This window comes from Loxodonta africana, chromosome 4, assembly GCF_030014295.1.
Source record: "Loxodonta africana isolate mLoxAfr1 chromosome 4, mLoxAfr1.hap2, whole genome shotgun sequence".
NCBI classification, from domain to species: Eukaryota; Metazoa; Chordata; class Mammalia; order Proboscidea; family Elephantidae; genus Loxodonta; species Loxodonta africana.
Window position 1 is genome coordinate 21,801,806 of NC_087345.1, and position 15,777 is coordinate 21,817,582.

The window sequence follows — 15,777 nt, forward strand, 5'->3', positions numbered from 1 at the left end:
CGTTCTTTTGGCAGTCCATGGTATATTCAATATTCTTCGCCAACGCCACAATTCAAAGGCTTCAACTCTTCTTTGGTCTTCTTTATTCATTGTCCAGCTTTCACATGCATATGATGCGATTGAAAATACCATGGCTTGGGTCAGGTGCACCTTAGTGTTCGGGGTGACATCTTTGCTCTTCAACACTTCGAAGAGGTCCTTTGCAGCAGATTTACCCAATGCAATGTGTCTTTTGATTTCTTGACTGCTGCTTCCATGGCTGTTGATTGTGGATCCAAGTAAAATGAAATCCTTGGCAACTTCAGTCTTTTTTCCATTTATCATGATGTTGCTCATTGGTGCAGTTGTGAGGATTTTTGTTTTCTTTATGTTGAGGTGCAATCCATACTGAAAGCTGTGGTCTTTGATCTTCATTAGTAAGTGCTTTAAGTCCTCTTCACTTTCAGCAGGCAAGGCTGTGTCATCTGCATATAGCAGGTTGTTAATGAGTCTTCCTCCAATCCCGATGCCCCGTTCTTCTTCATATAGTCCAGCTTCTTATATTATTTGCTCAGCATACAGATTAAATAGGTATGGTAAAAGAATACAACTCTGACGCACACCTTTCCTGACTTTAAACCAATCAGTATCCCCTTGTTCTGTCAGAACAGCTGCCTCTTGATCTATATAAAGGTTCCTCATGAGCACAATTAAGTGTTCTGAAATTCCCATTCTTCGCAATGTTATCCATAGTTTGTTATGATCCACACAGTCGGATGCCTTTGCATAGTCAAAAAACACAGGTAAACATCTTTCTGGTATTCTCTGCTTTCAGCCAGGATACACCTGACATCAGCAATGATATCCCTGGTTCCACATCCTCTTCTGAAATCGGCCTGAATTTCTGGCAGTTCCCTGTTGATATACTGCTGCAGCCATTTTTGAATGATCTTCAGCATACATTCTATGGGGCAGTTCTACTCTGGTCTATAGGGTTGCAATGAGTTGGAATCGACTGGACGGTAGTCGGTTTGGTTTTTAGTTTTCAGCATATATATAGGGTCACTGTAAGTTGGAACGGGCTTGACAGCTCAGAATATCCTTCGGCATATGTTCATTTTCATCCCATGAGCAGTCTTATAAAGCCGCTTCCCTGTCTTATATATATTTTCTTTAGTTTCCTGGTAGAGTGATGGTCAATTAGTCACTCAGGGAAGGTGGGGGTCACGGAAGTCTTCAGAGAGGACATCATTTTGAACCAGACCTTGAAGGATGGCATGCTTTTCAACTCAGAGAAATAGGCAAAGGAAATTCCAGTTGGAGGCTGGAGTATGAAATGAAAGACTTGTAGGGTGTGGTGGAGTAGAAAAGATGGTTGCTGCCTGCTGTGGGGCCTCATGGGACACCTCCGATTTCCTGGACAAATCCTTGGCTATAGGTGACGTAAGCCCTAGCCCTTAGCACGAAGGCTCAGACACTTGATTCTAGGAGCTCCCCAAAAGGCAAACTGCTTCATTCGTTGACACATGTTTCCCAAACATCTACTGTATGCCAGGCCTGTGGTGCTGGGTTATATATGGCAAGGAATAAATACACAAAAACAAGCCATTATATTCAAATAGGAGGTAGGAATAGACAATAAACAGAATAAAAAGTAAACTATATGATATGTTGGAGGGCCTGAGCGGTGCAAATAGTTAATGCACTCATCTGCTAACCCAAAGGTTGGAAGTTCGAGTCCACCTAGAGGTGCCTCGGAAGAAAGGCCTAGCAGTCTACTTCCAAAATATCAGCAGATGAAAACTCTATGGAGTGCAGTTCTACTCTGACCAACATGGGGTCTCCATGAGTAGGAATTGACTGCAACTGGTTTTTCTAATGATGTATTAGATGGTGCTAAGTGCTCTGGGGAATAAAAATCAAAGAAGGTGGATGATAGTATGCATGGGGAGTGGAGCAGGTGGTTATTTTCCATACAGTGGTCTGGGAAGGAATCGCTGAGGAGATGACATTTAGTAAAGGCCTGGAGAGGATAAGGAAGCGAGCCATGCAGATTTCTGGGGAAAGAGCATTCCGGAGAGAAGCGGCAGTGAAGACAAAGGCTCTAAAGCAGGAGACTCTCTGGGTAGATGGAGGAAGAGCAAGGAGGCCACATACTGGAGTAGAATGAGGGAGGGAACGAGTAGGAGCTAAGGTCCCAAAGGCCCTGGGGGCTAGATGCTATAATTTTCCGTGGGTTTGCGTTGTAAGGTTGGAGCTATTTTTAAGAGTAAGGGTAAGGTTTGGGCTATTCAAACTTCCCATCTGAGCGTAATTGCTTGGGGGGGTTTTGAGCAGAAGGATACAGGATCTGACCTATGGCTTATGAAGATCATTCTGGGAAAAGGAGAGATGAGGGCCAAGACGGAGAGACCAGTTCAGAGACTATTGCAATAATCCAGGTTGAAAGTGATGGGGTCTTGGACCAAGGTGGGGCAGTAACAGGGTGAGAAATGGTCACATCCTGGATATGTTCTGAGAGTAGAACCTTTAGGGTTTGCTGATGGATTGGATGTGAGGGGTGAATAAAAAGGAGGAGTAAAGGACAACTCTAAGATTTTGACCTGATTTTACTGGAGGGAGGGATTGAGCTGCGGTGGATTAACTGAGGTGGGAAACAGTTTGGGGTTGGGAGTTAGGGGCATAGTGAGGGTAACAAGAGCCCTAAACTGTGTCCCACCCCCCAATTCCAGCACCCAGGGGCAATCTCTAAAATGCACCCTCCCCTCCATTTCAAGATGAATGGATAGTGATGGCGGTGATGAGTCAGCAGAAACGCCTTCCCCCTTCTTGTCCAGCTGACTCAGCCAGGTACCCTTCATATTTGTGGGGCCTCAGAATGTTATTCCAAGTCTCATCTGGCCCCGCCTTGGGCTTGTGCCTGGGGGTAAGTTCCCCCCTCTGCTCCCCTATCCCATACACCTCGGGTGGGAGACAATTCAAGGGCTTTTTTTGAAGTGTGTGATTCCTATTAGACACCAGCATGGTGATGTTGAATAGACAGCCATATATGTTAGGAGGAGTTCAAGGGCAGGGCTAGAAATGTAAACAGGTGAGTCAATAGTACATAAAAAACCCACTGCCGTCGAATCGATTCTGACTTATAGATGTCACTATATTAGACTAGAGGAGATTACTAAAGACAGAAAAAGAGAGGCCCAAGAACTGACCCCTGGACCACTTCCACACTATAAAGTCAGGAAAGTCAGGAGGAACCTGAAAAGGACATGAAGGCAGAACAGCCAGCCAGGTAGAATGTAGGTCCTAGAGGCCAAAGGAAGCAAGTGTTTGAAGGAAGAGCAAGCGATCAAATACTGCTAAGTCAAAAAAGATGAAGACTAAACCATAGACCATTTGATTTGCTGCCAAACATGGTTTATTACTTTTAATCAAGTGCTGGTCAAGTCTCCCTGACCTGGATAGAAAGCATTTCGCATCTTTAAGGTGTTTTGCTTATTATCCTCCATGTACTGATTGGATGGTTCAACTTGCAAAGGAATATCTTATTTCCAAGTCCAGAGGCAGAATGCTTAACAGAAGGAATAGCCCACATACGTGAAGAACATTGGATCAGGAAGAAATGGGGTCTGGAGGCCTGGGTTCTCGTCTTGGCTTATCCACTTGCTCCTTGTGTGACCTTGAGACCCCCTCTAGGTCTCAACTTCTTCACACGCAATGTAGCACCAGAAGCTTGACCACTGAGATACTTTTCATATCTGTTGTTGTTGTTGTTGTTGGTAGTTGCCATTGAGTTGATTCTGACTCATGGCAACCCCATGTGTACAGAGTAGAGCTGTACTCCACAGGGTTTTCAAGACTGTAACCTTTTGGAAGAAGATTGCCAGACCTTTCTTCCAGGGTACCTCTGTGAGTTCGAACCACCAACCCTTCACCTTGTAGTCAAGTGCTTAGCATTTTGTGCCATCCACGGTTCCTTTTATATCCATTGCTGTTGTTGTGAGCCCTCAAGTTGATTCTAATTCATAGCTACCCTATAGAACAGAGTAGAACTGCCCCCATAAGGTTTGCTAGGCTGTAGTCTTTACAGCAGAAGATCTTCAGGTCTTTTCCCCCATAGAGCAGCTAGTGAGTTTGAACCTCTAAGCTTTCGGTTAGCAGTTGAGCACTTTAACCGTTGAGCTACCAGAGCCCCTTTCATATCCACCACTCAAGTCTAAAATTCAAAGACACATCTTTCTCTGTCAGTCAGGGCCGGCTACCTAATTTGCAGGACCCCTTGTTCAAAGGGGGGGAAATGCCCACAGGCTCTCTCTCTCCACTTTATTTTATTTTGTTTTCAATTTAAATGTTGTTCTAGGTTTATATAAAAAAGTAAAATTTGGAAGTGATTACCATGAATCTGACCATTTACTTTTACGTTGTGCAATGCCAATTTTAAATGCAAATATAAGAGCATTTAACCATAGGCAGAATCACCAAAATGACACAATTCATATTTCAGAGCGTATGTATTTCCTTCTGGAAACCCTGGTGGCGCAGTGGTTAAGTGCTACGGCTGCTAACCAAAGGGTAGGCAGTTCTAATCCGCCAGGTCCTCCTTGGAAACTCTATAGGCAGTTCTACTCTGTCCTATAGGGTCACTATGAGTTGGAATCGACTCAACGGCAGCAGGTTTGGTTTTTGGTTTTTTTGGTATTTCCTTCTTAACAGAACAGTGGAAACACCGCACAAAACTAACTCAGCTATTTTTATTTCCCTTCTTGATAAGCATACGCACTGCCAACACTCTCTACTCCTGGCTTACTGATAATGCCTAAGGAAGGGCTGGAAGAAAAAGGAACTATGAGTTGCCCTACTATGCCCTGTTCCTTTTACGTCATAATTTTCAGCATAAGTTGTTGGCTAATAAGAAAGAATATGATAGGGTTTCTTGGCTGTTTGTTTTTCTTAGAATGCCACTGCCTCCTTTCTGCATTTGAAGCAAGTCCTGGCTCAGACAGAGAGCGTGATCTCTTGAGAATGTAAGGGCCCCCGCTTACTGAGACTAAGATATAACACGTTTACCTGGTATGCGCTCTGAGCTTCATTGAACTCCTATGCCCCACAAGTCCACTGGAATCCTGTGCTCGTGGGACACCATGCAGGCTGTATATATGCTAATGATGACAAGGAAGAGCAGTGGACGTGCAGATTACACGTAGCCCCTCTGCTAATGTGGCTGCGCCGTTGTCCCATTAGATCTCACTTACAAAACACAAGGGCAAAGTAAAATTATTAAGAATTTCAAGACGACAACAGCAGAACATTAAACCAAGCACAAGGCCTGAGCATGGGGCCCTGGATAACTATTATGTGGCACCCCCAGGAAGCCAGTCCTGCTATCACTCTCCCTCTACAAACACAGTTGCGACACTTATCACACCGTACCATAAGGCTTCCTTTTCCTTGTCTGTCCTCTCCATTAACTGTGAGGGGTCTTACTCAGTTATAGCACCAGTACCTTGCACAGCACGTGACACATAGTCGGTGCTCATTAAATGTTTGTGACATGGCTATTACTATAAGAACAAGTCATTCTCTAATGCCTAAACCACGACCATCGTTGGTGTTGTTAGTTGCCTTCCAGTAAATTCCATGACTACCTTTTCTATGACAGTTCTTATCTCCTCTCTTTTTACTGATTTATCCTGCATCTACAGTATTCCCTCAAGAAGCTCATAGACTGAAAGGAGACGAGACATTTCAACAAAAAAATCATTCATACATTTCATGCAATTCAGTGCCAAGTACAGCGCCTGGAACAAAGCACGTGTTCAATGGATCTGTGTTATAGGTAAGACCCAGTGAAGTCTAGTGGAGAAGACAGATAATTAGACTTGGAAAATGGAGTGGAGTGAGTTGTATTAAAGAAAGTAGTAGAAGGCACTATGGAGGCACAAAGAAGGGATACCTAACCCAGCCTCAGTCTACCAGGAAGTTTTCTCAGAGGAGGTAACACTGACTGAGTCTTCTTAAAGGATAATTTGCCCTAGCAAAAAAGGTCTTCCAAGAATAGTAAGCAACATATGGAAAGGCATCAATTGCCTCCATGAACAACTACCTTCTCTGCCACGACACCAGAAGAACTAGATGCTGCCCAGCTACCATTATTGAACATTTTGATCAAAGATTCTATAGAAGAATCCTGATCAAAGGGGGGGAAATGTAGAACAGAATTTCACATTCTTGTGGAATCAAGACTTTCTAGAATTACTGAGGTTTAATGAATCCCCAAAACTATTGCTCTGAGATAATCTTTAAATCTTAAACCAAAAATATTCCCTGAAGTCTTCTTAAAACCAAACAATGGTTTAGCTTAACTAGTAAAGAACATCTGCCTTGAGAATTGTGCTCTTTTAAGAACTATCCATATGGGATCAAATTGACAATAGCAACTCAAAAGTTTAGCTAGGAAACTCAGGGGGGCAGTGAGTTTATGTTAATAGCAGAAGAACAATTTGGAAAAAGAGGGTGGGAATGGTTGCATGACTTGAATATAACCAACATCACTGAATTGTGCATATAGAAATTGTTGAACTGGTGTATGTTCTGCTGTGCATACTCTCAACAACAAAAAATAAAATAAAATTTCAAAAAAAAGATATGCAAGAATGGGGCTATCTGGGCAGTTATGTGCAGTTGGAGCAGAGTATGGTGGGGGAAGCAATAAGAGATAAGGTTGGAGAGGTAGGTAATTAGAAGTCAATGTAATAAGTGCTATGTCAATAGTACTAACAGAGCGCTCCATAAGAACAAAGGAAGGAGCTGCTAACTCCCCTTCTTCTAAGGGAATGGCAGTTGAACTCAGTCTGAAGAACAAATAGGAAAGGGTCTCAGAGAAGCGTATGAAGAACATTCTAAACCAAGAGAACAGCCTGGAGTCATAAAGGGGCCTATGGTCTTTAAGCAATGGTAAGAACTTAGTGTAGCTCAAGTAGGGGGAGGTGCTGAGATGCATAATAAACGTAACAGCCAAATGTTTATTGAGCATTTAATATGTGCCAGGCATTATGTTGTTGTTGTTAGGTGCCATTGAGTCAGTTTCGACTCATAGTGACCCTATGTACAACAGAACAAAACACTGCACGGTCCTTCACCATTCTCATGATCATTGCTATGTTTGAGCCCATTTTTGTAGCCACCGAGTCAATCCATCTCATCATGGGTCTTCCTCTTTTTTGTTAACCTTCTGCTTTACCAAGCATGATGTCCTTCTTCTTAATGACAACCTTCTAAGTAGGTATTTCTATTATCCGCATTTTAAAGATGACAAAATTGAAAGGTTAAGGAACTTGGTCAAGGACTCATAGCTAGTTAAGTGGCATATCTGGGATTCAAGTCCAGCTCTGAGATTCCAAAGCAAGTGCTTCTAAACACTTGACTATACTGGTCCCATAGTTGCTTGGCAATAAAATTGAAGTGGTCAAAGAAGCTAGAGAGGAAAATGCAAGTTCATTTTGCGTCATCCAAGGAAGGTGCTGAGAAGGTAGCTGTGTATACACATCTGTAGCTCAGAAAAGATGAACAGCCTATAGATAAGATTTAGAAGTCTTCATCTAATTCATAGTCACTAAAACCATAACAAGGATATGAGTAAGAATAGAAGATGGCATAGGATAGAGCCCTATGGATCTTGGACATTTAAAAGCCAGGGGAGGAGCAAAGGAAGCTAAAAAGGAGAAGCTAGAGAGGTAGGGTGGGTACCCAAAGGGGGGATGCCTGGAAGCCAATGGGGACCAATGTCATGTGCTACAGAGACAGACAGTCAGATGAGGGCTGCAAAAAACCCTTTAGCTATTGCAAATGACCTCATGGGTGACCTCATGCAGACCAGTCTACCTTGTTGTTGTTGTTAGGTACCATTGAGTTGGTTCTGACTCATGGTAGCCCTATGTACAACAGAATGAAACACTGCCTGGTCTTGCACTATCCTCATATCGTTGCTATGTTTGAACCCATTGTCGCAGCCACTGTGTCAATCCATCTCATTAAGGGTCTTCCTCTTTTTCGCCAACCCTTTACATTACCAAACATGATGTCCTTCTCCAGGGACTGGTCCCTACAGATAACATGTCCATAGTATGTGAGGCAAAGTCTCGCCATCCTTACTTCCAAGGAGAGTACTCTGGCTGTACGTCTTCCAAGACGGATACGGGGAAAGGTGCAATTTTTTAAGTAAACTGGAGTCCCTGGGTGGTGAACACAGTTAATGTCCTCTGCTACTAATCTTAAGATCGGAGTTTCAAGTCCACCTTAGAAGAAAGGCCTGGCAGTCTACTTCTGGAGAATCAGCCACTGAAAACCCTGTTGAGCACAGCTGTACTCTGGCACACAAGGGGTTGCCATGAGTTGGAACCAACTTCATGGCCACTGGTAAAACTAAACTTGGTATGACTTCTCATCTTTCACTCTTCGGGGGGAAAAATCAAACTCCATTTCCTGATTTAGGGGTTCAGAAAAATGCAGTTGCTGCAGCAAGATGTAACTTGGCTGTGGGACATTTGGCAGGCCATTTACATTCCCTCTTGGGGCCTCAGTTTCCTCATCTGTAGATGAAGGTATTGGAAGAGACACAGTCTAAGGCTCCTTCCTGAATCCAAAATTCTATTCTCCCCCTTCCAGATGCTCTTTGAGGACATTGGTGTTGACGGGGAAGGTGAAATAGGACTCGAGTGTAGTGAAAGAGAAGGCAGCGTCCCCTAACTGCCGCAGTTCCCTCTTGTGTCCTGTTTCTCCTCAGTCTTGTTTTCTCCCCAGTCCTGCAAGGCGGCTGCTGCAGCCAATGATGAGAAACACATGTTTCTGGGCAGCCCTGTTGTTGCGCAATGCCGCCAAAGGGGAGGGCAAAAAAGAAAGAAAAAAAAAAAAGAAAGGAAGGAAAGAAAAGAGCTTTGGTATTCTCAGCCTCCACAGACAATTCCCCCATTGATGTGCTGTGAGTCACGGCGGGCCGCCAGGCCATCGTGGTTTCTGAATCACTTCCTCCAAGAGGGGCTCCCCACTTGTTTCTGGGCTGGCTTTGGCCAGGTCTGGAATGCAAGGAGGCCAGGCCCTTCAGAGCAGCTCAGACTCCTTTCCTCTTTGCTGGAGCTCCAGTAGGGAAGGTGGAGGTGCCAAGCAGCAGGCAGAGGGGCCTGAAGGAAGGTGGTAGAGAAGCAGGTTGAAGCTGCTTGTACCAACTGGTGAACCCCCCTCCGACACTAAAACTTAGGCCTCCCTCCCTGATTAGGGTTGGAAGGTAAGCAAAATCCCAGATGAAAAGGAAGCTTTCTTCAATAGACATCAGGCTCAACCAGACCTGGATCTTTCATCTTCTCCATTTTGATGCTCTGGCTGATGTAGACAAGGTTGACATCTTTTGGGCAGAGGTAGATGTAAAGTTCATCCTGGTCATTCCCCCAACTCACATCAGGGTATCTTGAACTGCATCTCTCCATCTCCAATCTTACTATTCCCATCTTTGAGAACAAGGGTGTTAATGGGCCAAGACGTCCTTACCACAGTGATGATTTTCAAGTGAGAGTCTAGTTTAAGTCCTCACTTAGAACAAGCTTCATTCACTCAACAAAGAGCTTTGATCCTAGCTCTGGGCCAGAATCTGTGTAGGCACCAGGAATTCCCAGAGGAAATGGACATGGTCCCAGCTCTAAGGAAGAGAAATACACATCAATCAGTGATGTCAATTCAATATGGCAAATGCTCTGATAAGAGAGGCCCAGAGGAGATCATAGAATGCAGACTTGAGAACAGGGAGAGCTCAGGGAAGACATCCAGAAAGATTTGTTGATTGAATAAGGTGACATTTTAGCCTCAGAATGCCATTTCTTTTGCTCAGCTCCTTTCCCCACCTCCTCCAGCCCCAGTACTTTCCAGAAGGTCAATGCATTGACTGGACTCAGGAGATGGGACCTGCTCTCAGACCCTGCAAAAGATGAAGTGGTCTCTTCCCTCCTTGCCAACAGAGGGTGCTGTTTCCAGTGGCCCCAGCTGGTTGAAAATATGCTGGAATGCCGCCACCTTGTGGGCACACTGGACCAAGTCCATTTCACAGCTTAATTGCTCGTTGGGGCCTTATCAAAGATTGGTTGACCAAGAAGCAATGCCCCCAAAGAAACAGGCTGCTTCTCTGATTGTAGTTTCAGGTGAAGAATAAAAGGAGACCTTTTAAGAAGTCCCCCTGTCCACACTCAGCTGTCTATAATCTTCCCTTAAGGTGGTGGATTTGGATAAAGCTTTGGTAGAGTAGGCATATCTTAATCTTCTCTATGTCTCTCATAGCCTCTACCAGAAGTTCAAGCATATAATAGGTGATCAGTGGAATAAATTACTGTATACCACTAACCAGAACAATAACAGGTCCATTTCTGTCAAGTACCTGTATCCCTAGCACCTAGCACAGTGTCTGGCCCATCAAATATTTGTTGAACAAATGAATGAAATTAGATACTTAGAAGTAAGGATCTAGAAATAGCAAACATTGTTTGCTGGAGAAAAATTGAGATATTGTCTAGTGCAAAAAAAAAAAAAAAAAAGCACATCATTTTTTTTTTTTTTTTTTTTTTAACCCCAGAAGGGTACAGTGACTTGCCCAAGGTCACACAGCTAGTCTGAGAGCTGGGACTCGTGGGTGTGTCTACTGGCTTGCCACTGTGCTTGCCTTTCTGGGTCATCTCACCTTTATATAAGGACTAAAGCCAGGCAACGCAGGAAGTACGAAGCAGGCCTTTGTCTAGGGCTATACTTGGTGGAAAGAACCCTGGTGGCACGATGGTTAAGCACTCAGCTGTGAACCAAAAGGTTGGTGGTTCCAACTCATCCAGCGGCTCTACAAAAGAAAGACCTGGTGATCTATTTCCAAAAAGATTACACCCAAGAAAACCCTATAGGGCAATTCTACTTTTTCACATAGGGTCGCTATGACTCAGAATCAACTCAATGGCACCCAACAACAACAGCATACTTGATGGAAGTTCTTTTTACTGAGAATTTCTGAAATGCCTTTTCAGAGATTCTAATACTAGCCTGTCTTCCTAGGGAAATAAGAAATCTCAGGTAGATAGTCTAGGAATATTGTACAGGGCCAAGACGGGCTCTTCTCATGCAGGAGAAGCTGGTGAAACAGTATGACCTGTGTCCTGATAGGATATGAACTTGAGCTCCAGGACAGGTGGTGGTTATCAAGATAGAAAGAGCAGTCTGGCCCACGTGTAACAACAAGGGGTCTGGCTGCCTCCCCAGCACACACCTATGGACCTCATTCACTCCAATGCACCCTCTGCCCACACTGACCTTCCTAACGAAGAATTCTGATCCTGTCACTCTCCTGATTAGACCGTCAATAGTTCCACTGCCTTCAGAACAGGATCTAATCATCTTCACCTTCCTTATCATATGGTCCCACTCTACTTTTCTAGCCACATGGTTCATCCCTTTCTACCTAGCTCATACTAATCATACTGTTTTCCTGTCCTGAGTGGGTTCATGTCCTGGCTGCACCACTTGTTGTCATTATGACTCTAAGGAAATCACTTCGCTCTCTGTGCCTTCATATCCTCATCTGTGAAATGGAGATCACAACAGCATCTACTGAATTGGGTTGGTGTGAGGACTGACTGAGCTGAGTATGTGAAGGCCTCTGAACAGTGCCTGGCACATAGTACGCTCTCAATATATGTTAGTGATTGTTACTATTACTAAATACACCGTGCTCCCATCCCTTTACACATACCATTCCTTGTACTGAAGTGCCCTTCCCTACCTTCCTCCTCAGATGGACAACAGTTCATTCTTTAAGATTGAACCCAATGCTCCATTTTTAGTCATAGAAACTAATGGCACCTACCTTTGTACACACCGCTTCCACGTTTTTATCAGTAAGTCTCATTGGCACCCAATGGGCTTGTCCATCAAATAGGGGTATTGATACCTGCCTCTGTAACGGACCAGATGAAGATGCTCCTGGGTGCTAATGGATCAGATGGGTGCCTTCTGTAATCATACTGTTATTGTTGTTAGCTGCCCTCGAGTCAGTCGCTGACTCATGGCAATTGACCCCATGCACAATGGAAAGAAAGGCTGCTCCATCCTGCATCATCCCATGATAGGTTGCTGATTAGAAATAGATCGCCAAGCCTTTCTTCTTAGTGCATCTTAGTCTGGAAGCTCCACTGAAACCTGTTCAGCATCATAGCAACACACAAGCCTCCAGTGGCAGACAGGTGGAATCAAACCCAGGCCTCCCACATGGAAAGCGAGAATTCTGCCACTGAACACCACTCCCTCACTTAGTTGTACTGTTGCTGTTGTTAGGTGCTGTCGAGTTGGTTCCAATGCGTAGTGATCCTATGTACCACAGAATGAACACTGCCCAGTTCTGCGCCATCCTCACAATTATTGCTGTGTCGATCCATTTCATTCAGGGTCTTCCTTTTTTTGTTGACCCTCTTCTTTACCAAGCATAATGTCCTTCTCCAGGGACTGGTGCCTCCTGATAACATGTCCAAAGTATGCAAGATGAAGTCTTGCCGTTCTAACTCCCAAGGAGCACTCTGGCTGTACCTCTTCCAAGACAGATTTGTTTGTTCTTCTGGCAGTCCATGGTATATTCAATATTCTTCGCCAACACCGTAATTCAAAGGCGTCGATTCTTCTGTCTTTCTTATTCATTCTCCAGCTTTCACATGCATATGAGACAAATGAAAATATCGTGGCTTGGGTCAGGCACACCTTAGTCCTCAAAGTGACATCTTTGCTTTTTAACACTTGAAAGTACTGTAGGCTGTGTAAATTACAAAGCCTTTGACAAGCGTGAGAAATGTGTATTTTTGCAATTACCAAAGGGATATCAGCTGCCTCACTCCTGACCTGCCAAGGCAGGGTCAGCCTGTCCCTCACTGCCACCACCGTGACCTGAGGCTCAGTCTCATGCAGGACCCTCTCCCTCTCACAAGCAAGCTGGCTCTGCGGCCTGCTCACCCACACTGGCTTACTGCCGCTCTGCTCCCTGCCCACCGCCTGGGGTTCAGGCTGTGATTGAGGGAACCAGTGCAGCCCATCTGGGGAGCCCCACTCGCTCCTTGCCCACCGCCCTTCCCTGTGTCTCCTGGGCTCATGTGGCCTTTTCCACTTCCTTGTCCCTCAGACTCTGCCTTTATTCTCCCTTTGCTTCGTTTACGCTGTTTATAGTAAAAAACTGAAAAGTCCCCTCTCAGTTCCCTGCCCACCCTCACCTTTTGCTCCCTCTACCCCGCAGCTTGCTTTAAGGTCCTCAGATCTATCTCAGGGGCTTTGATAAGCCTTCGTTCATCCATTCACCAAGCACTGTGTGAAGCACTTACTGTCTGCAAGGCATTATGGGAGATTCCACAATGAATAAGATGCAAATACTGCGGTAGGGGGAGGGAAAGGGAGGGACAAACATTTGCATCCAGCACATTACCAGATACTTCGGTTACTCCCCTGAAATCTCACCCCTTGGGGTAGGCTCTATTACATAAACCCATTTTACTGAGGACAAAGCTGAGATTTGGGAAGCTGCTGGAAGCTACACCGTTACTAAATGGCAGAGCTAAGACTGAAAACCGGCATTGTTTCCCTGAACCATACACTCGGGCAGCGGCATATGGCACAGGAGACGCATATAATACAGAGAGAAGTGTGCCCCAGGAGCCCACGAGAAGCATTGTGAAGGTGATGTCAAGGCAGACACAACGTTTGCCAACTGTCATACACTTGCCCAAGATTTCTGAATTTCTCCTGCATTCTCCAGCTAAAAACTTGCTGGGGTGAACTGCAGATCCATCTGTCATTTTAGTTACATGATTTCTCCCTGTTCCCTAAACCAGGTGCTGGGGAACGGGGTGGGAGCTCAACAAAGCTGGCAAAACCTTATAAAGCATGCATTATATACGAGGGTCTCATCTAAACGCTTTATGTGTATTGACTCAGTCCTCAGGACAGCCCTATGAAGTTGGTAGTGTAATTATCACCATTTCGGTGACAAAGACACTGAGACACACAGAGGTGAAGTAACTTGCCCGAGATCACACAGCTAGATGTAGCTGAGCTGGGGTTCAAGCCCGAAAGGCTGGCTGTACAGACTGGGTTTTTAGTGACTTCACAGCATTGCCTCTTAATGGTTTCTAATGCAAGTATGCATGGGGTACTTACTGGTTGCTGGGCACTGCACTAGACGCTGGGAATACAATGGCAAACAAGCATATATGGTCCCTGCCCTAATGTCGCCCAAAGTCTAAAGGGGGGAATCAGATATAAATTCGCAATTTAAAATATAGTGCAGTAAGTGCCCTGGAGCCTGTGGGTGCAGTGCTTAGGAATGGGGGCTGTGCATTCTGCCTGGGTTAGAATCCCAGTTCCTCCGCTTCCCAGCTGTGTGATCTTGGACAAGTTGACTAACCTCTCTGTGCCTCTGTGATACCAGTACCTATACCTCAGAGCATCACTGTAAAGATTTAATGAAATAATACAGAGAGATGATTACCCTAGTGAGACATACTGCTTTGGTTTGATTTCTGATTATGTGACTTCCTAGCTATATGACCTTAAGCAGGTTACTTCCTGGTGCCAAAGTTTACTCATCTGTAGAGTGGGGATAATAGTATCTGCCTCATGGGGCCATTGTCAAGATTGACCATGTTAATGCACACAAAGGGTGGGGTCTCTGAGCATTCATTATATCATAACTATCATTATTAGTTGAGTCTGTCCCCCTAGATAGCACTAAGTGTTACTCTCACTAAACACACTGTCATGAACTAAATTGTGTCCCCAAAAAATATGTGTTTCAGTTTGGCTAGGCCATGATTCCCAGTATTCTATGGTTGTCCTCAATTTTGTGATTGATATAATTTTTCTGTGTTGTAAATCCTAATCTCTGCCTGTGGTTAATGAGGCAACGTAAAGTGAGTTTCCGTGGGGTGTGGCCTACACCACCTTTTGTCTTACAAGAGATGAATGGAAAGGGAAGTGAGCAGAGAGTTGGGGGCCTCATACCACCAAGAAAGCAGCACCAGGAGCAGAGCACATCCTTTGGACCCAGGGTTCCTGCATGAAGAAGCTCCTAGTCCAGGGTAAGGTTGATGAGAAGGATCCTCCTCTAGAGCCGACAAAGAGGGAGAGCATTCCCCTGGAGCTGACGCCTTGAATTTGGACTTGTAGCCTATTGGACTGTGAGAAAATAAATTTCTCTTCGTTAAAGCCATCCACTTGTGGTATTTCTGTTATATATAGCAATAGCACTAGATAGCTAAGACACACGCCATGCTTCCTCATGTGTCCAGTATTTGGTGTGTACTTTTCACTGTACCTGGAATGCCCTCCACCTCCTTCTCCCTCAAATGGACAACAGTTCATTCTTCAAGGTCCAGCTCAATGTTCCCTTTTGATCCTTCCATATCTCTGTGGGAGACATGAATTGCGCCCTCATCTTTGCACACACTCCTATTTTGCAAAAGCCCACCCTTGTTGGCTTGGCACAGACCTGAGGCTAAATTCTAAGACCTTGAGACCTTGTTTCTACTCCATTGAGCGCTGTTGCTTAAGATCACAGAGAGATCTCGGTGAACTCTGAAATTTAGTTATGAACTTAAAAATCAGATGTCACATAGAGGGAGTTATCAAAAATTATCTACAAATATAGTATCCGTCTATTACAGTATATGCAGCTTAATCCATATTTAATATCACTATTAATCCACTGTTTTATATTTAGTGTTGGCTAATGTTCTAAAAAAAAAAATG